The following is a 5,472-nucleotide window of genomic DNA, read 5'->3' on the forward strand; positions in this document are numbered from 1 at the left end:
CCCCCCCCCCCAGATTGGAAGGTGTCTAATATGCTACTGGGGAAGATTGGAGGGCAGTTACTAATAGCTCCAGAAAGAATGAAGCAGCTGGGCCAAAGCAGGAAGGATGCTAGGTTGTGGATGTGTCTAGTGGTGAAATTAAAGTCTGACACTCTAAGGAACAATACTGCATAGGACCTCGGAATGTTAGGTCCAAGAATCAAGGTAAATTGGGCAGACTCAAGCAGATGGCAAAATTGAACTTAAACATCTGAGGAATCAGTAAACTACAATGGATGCGAATGGATGGATTTGATTCAGATGACCATCGTATCTACTACTGTGGGCAAGAGTCCCTTAGAAGAAATGGGGAAGCTCTCATAGTCAATCAGAGTCTGAAATGCAGTAGTTGGGTGCAGTCTCAAAAATGACAAAATGATCTTGGTTTGTTTCCAAGGCAAACCATTAAACATCACAGTAATCCAAATCTATGCCCCAAACACTGATGCCAAAGAAACTCAAATTGACCATTTCTACGAAGACCTACAATACCTTCTAGAACTAACACCAAAAAAAGAAACCCTTTCCATCATAGGGGATTGGAATGCAAAACTAGTAAGTCAAGAGATACCCAGAATAACCAGCTAGTTTGACCTTGGAGTAAAAAAATGAAGTAGGGCAAAGGCTAACAGAGTTTTGTCAAGAGAATACACTAGTCATAGCAAACACCCTTTTCCAACAACCCAAGAGATGACTCTAAACATGGATATCACCTGATGGTCAGTACCAAAATCAGTTTGATTATGTTCTTTGCATCCAAAGATAGAGAAGCTCTACGGAATCAGTAAAAAGAAGACCTGGACCTGGCTGTGGCTCAGATCATGAGCTCCTTATCGCAAAATTCAGGCTTAAATTTAAGAAAATAGGGAAAACCTCTAGGCCATTCAGGTATGACCTAACTCAAATCCCTTATGATTATACAGTGGGGGTTATGAATAGATTCAAGGGATTAGATCTGGTAGGCAGAGTGCCTGAAAAACTGTGGATAGAAGTTTGTAACATCATATAGGAGGCAGTAAACAAAACCATCTCAAAAAAAAAAAAGTAATGCAAGAAGGCAAAATGGTTGTCTGAAGAAGCTTTATAAATAGCTGAGCAAAGGAGAGAAGCAAAAGTCAAGGAAGGATGGGAAAGATATACCCTGCTAAATGCAGACTTCCAGAGAATAGCAAGGAGAGATAAGAAGGCCTTCTTAAATGAACAATGCAAAGAAATAGAGAAGAACAATAGAATGGGAAAAGCTAGAAATATTTTAAAGAAAATTGGAGATATCAAGGGAATATTTCAGATAAGGATGGGCATGATAAAGGACAGAAACAGTAAGGATCTAACAGAAGCAGAAGAGATTAAGATGTGAAAAGAGTACACAAAGAACTATGCAAGAAAGTTCTCAATGACCCTGATAACCACAATGGTTTTGTCATTCACTTAAAGCACACATCTTGGAGTGTGAAGTCATCTTGGCCTTTGGAAGCATTATTGTGCTTGTGTTTAGTCGCTCTGTCATGTCCAATTCTTTGCAACCCCATGGACTACAGTCCTTTAGGCTCTTCTATCCATGGGGATTTTCCAGGTAAGAATACTGGAGTGGGTTGCCATGCCCTCCTCCAGGGGATCTTCCTAACCCAGGGATTGAACCTATGTCTCCCAAATTGCAGGCAAATTCTTTACCTACTGAGCCACCAGGGAAGCATTACTACAAATAAAACTAGTGGAGGTGATGGAATTCCAGCTGAGATATTTAAAATTCTAAAAAATGATGCTCTTAAAGTGCTGCTCTCAATAGGTCAGCAAATTTTGAAAACTCAGAAGTGGCCATAGGACCTGAAAAATGTCAGTCTTCATTCCAATACCAAAGAAGGGCAATGCCAAAGAATGTTGAAACTATCATACAGTTGCACTCATTTCACATGCTATCAGGGTTATTCTCAAAATCCTTCAAGCTAGGCTTTAGCAGTATGTGAACCGAGAACTTCCAGGTGTACAGGCTGGGCTTAGAAAAGACAGAGGAACCAGAGGTCAAATTGCCAACATTCATTGGGTCATAGAGGAAGCAAGGGAATTCCAGAAAAACATCGACTGCTGTTTCACTGACTACCCTAGAGCCTTTTACTGCGTGGATCACAGTGAACTGTGGAAAATTCTTGAAAAGATGGAAGTAGCACACCACCTTACTTGTCTCCTGAGAAACCTGTATGTGGGTCAAGAGACAACAGTTAGAACTAGGCATAGAAAAACTGATTGATTCAAAATTGGGAAAGAAGGATGACAAGGCTGTATATTGTCAACCTGCTTATTTAACTTCTATCCTGAGTACATAATGCCAAATGCCAGGCTGGATGAATTACAACCTAAATCAAGATTGCTGGGGGAAATATCAACAACTTTAGATAGAAATATCAACAACAACAGATAATAATACTGTGATGGCAGAAAATGAAGAGGAACTAAAAAGCCCCTTGATGTGAGTGAAAGAGGAGAGTGGAAAAGCTGGCTTGAAACTCGACGTTCAATAAACTAAGATTATGGCATTCTGTCCCATCACTTCTTGGCAAATAGAAGGGGAAAAAGTGGAAACAGTGACAGATTTTATTTTCTTGGGCTCCAAAATCACTATGATGGTGACTTCAGCCATGAAATTAAAAGATGCTTGCTCCTTGGAAGAAAAGCTATGACCAACCTAGACAGTGTAGAGACATTACTCTGCCAAAAAAGGTCTGTATAGTCTAAGCTGTGGTTTTCCCAGTAGTTGTGTACAGATGTGAGAGTTGAACCATAATGATGGCTGAGCTGAAGAATTGATGCTTTTGAACTGTGGTTCTGGAGAAGACTCTTCAGAGTCCCATGGACTGCAATGAGATCAAACCAGTCAGTCCTAAAGGAAATTAACCGTGAATACTCATTGCAAGGACTATTGCTGAAACTCCAATACTTTGGCCACCTGATGGGAACAATCAACTCATGGAAAAAGACCCTGATAATGGGAAAGATTGAAGACAAAAATAGAAAGGAGCTACAGAGGGTAAGATGGTTAGATAGCATCACTGACTCAAGCAACATGAATCTAAGCAAACTCTGGGAGATAGTGAAGGAGGGTGGTGCCTGGGGTGCTGTAGTCCCTGGGGTCACAAAGAGTCAGACACAACTAGTGACTGAACAACAAAAACAAAAATACGTATTTATATTACATGTATGTGTATTTTATGTATAGTATAATATATGTATGTAATATGCATATGTGGAGCTTCCCTGATGGCTCAGTGATAAAGATTCCACTGCCAGTGCAGGAGATCTCTGGTCTGGGAAGATCTCCTGGAGAAGGAAATGGAAACCCACTCCAGTATTCTTGCCTAGAGAATCCCATGGACAGAGGAGTGTGGAGGACTATAGTTCTTGGGGTCTCAAGAGTTGGACAAGACGTACTGACTGGAAAACAACAACAATGTGCATATATGTCCATACATTTAGAATATTTTCTCTATAAATGCTTATGATTAATAGATATGTGTTGGTTATTTCATATCTATCTATTTATCCATCTTCCTCTGAAGCTTGCAAACTTCAATGAATGCTCGTGGACTTGCACAATGTGTGACAAATAGTATACTGTTAAAAATATTTGTTAAAAATACACTTTTTAAAGTAAATTAAGAAGTGGTAGAGTATTCTCTCTGCTGTTAAGCCTTACAGTCATGAGGTCTTTATTTATTCCTTCAACCTCCTATCCAGCTGTTATAAGACCCTGATGATGGGAAAGACTGAAGACAAAAGTAGACAGGAGCAGCAGAGGATAAGATGGTTAGATAGCATCACTGACTCAAGGGACATGAGTGTCTTTGAAATAAAATGCCTCTCTTAGACTTTTTCTTCCTGTTTATATTGCTACCATTCTGATCTAGGTCCTAATCATCTTGTATTTAATGTATTTCAAGTTAAAATTTGACCCCTATTCCTTTAATATATTCTTTATAATACTGTGGGAATTAAACATCAAAGAATTATAATTTGTACCTAATATCCTCTCATTCAAAAGTCTTTTAACATTTTAAATTAATTAATAACTAAAAACCCACATTTCAGTGCACCCTGGATCATCCAGGCTACATCTTCACTGTCTTCTTAAAATGGATAGTACAGTCTAGTACCTTTGGTTCCTCTTTCTGGAAGAAACTGCCCCGTCTCTCTCACCAAATCCAGAGTACATATGCACATGCTACTCCATACTTAATGAAATGCTACCCAAACATCAAAGCCAGTCATACACTACCTCCTATGAGTTCTTCTCCAATTACTCAGATAAAAATATTCTCTCCCTTATATGACGCTCAGTGTTGGTCCCACACAATACAATATATTAATTATGATTTTTAAGCACACATATGTGGCTTTTCACAAACTTGAGTGTGTATGTGTGTGTGTATGTATTTGTATGTATTGTATTTTGCCAATGAGATGTTAAATTATTTCAGAGTAAGGATAATATTGCCTATTTTATTTCCCAGTGCCCACAATCATAGTAGGTGCTTAAACTCTTTTGATTGATTTTACCAGTAGAATAACAGCAGTCAAGGAGTTTGGGCAACTGAAAGGCCACGATTATGATGGTGTATTTTTATTATCATTATTCCAAATGACTTTCTTATTAGTCATTTCATTAGAGCTCCATGAGAGACTAGCTCAGCATTAATAATAAGAGAACTGAAGCATTTTTCTCTTCCAATTTATGGAAATGAATTTAAAACCCATGTCTTATGATATGTTGTGTGCTGCTCGCTTCAGTCATGTTTGACTCTTTGCAACCCTATGGACCATAGCCTGCCAGGCTCCTCTCTCCATGGGAGTCTCCAGCAAAGAATAACGGAGTAGTTGCCATGCCCTCCTCCAGGGGATCTTCCTGACCCAGGGATCGAACCCATGTCTCCTGTATTGCAGGCAGATTCTTTGCTGCTGAGCCACTAGGGAGGCCCATGTCTTATGATACCTGTTAGAAATAATAGTTATTTTGTTTAACATTGAAAGAGGTGAAATTTTTATACACACTTAGTAAGAACTTCTAAAATAAATTTCGGGAACAGATGAACATGTAGAGATATACTCAAAGTTTACAGTGGTGTTCATGATTTTAAGATTCAAAACTTACTTTAAATCTTTAAATGCCCTTTAAATCTGAGTACTCTAGGTGAAAAGGGACTGCTGCTGCTGCTGCTAAGTCGCTTCAGTCGTGTCCGACTCTGTGCGACCCCATAGACGGCAGCCCACCAGGCTCCCCTGGCCCTGGGATTCTCCAGGCAATAATGCTGGAGTGGGTTGCCATTTCCTTCTCCAACACATGAAAGTGAAAAGTGAAAGTGAAGTCGCTCAGTCGTGTCCGACTCTAGCGACCCCATGGACTACAGCCTACCAGGCTCCTCCGTCCATGGGATTTTCCAGGCA

At 39.6% G+C, this 5,472-nt stretch overlaps 1 long non-coding RNA gene across 1 annotated transcript in view; it reads right to left on the minus strand.

Annotated features, from left to right (window-relative positions):
• The window catches only part of LOC104981708, a 284,406-nt gene that overhangs the window by 51,998 nt on the left and 226,936 nt on the right, over positions 1-5,472 (minus strand). The window lies entirely within an intron of this gene.

This window comes from Bison bison, unplaced genomic scaffold, assembly GCF_000754665.1.
Source record: "Bison bison bison isolate TAMUID 2011002044 unplaced genomic scaffold, Bison_UMD1.0 scf7180017864519, whole genome shotgun sequence".
NCBI lineage: Eukaryota > Metazoa > Chordata > Mammalia > Artiodactyla > Bovidae > Bison > Bison bison.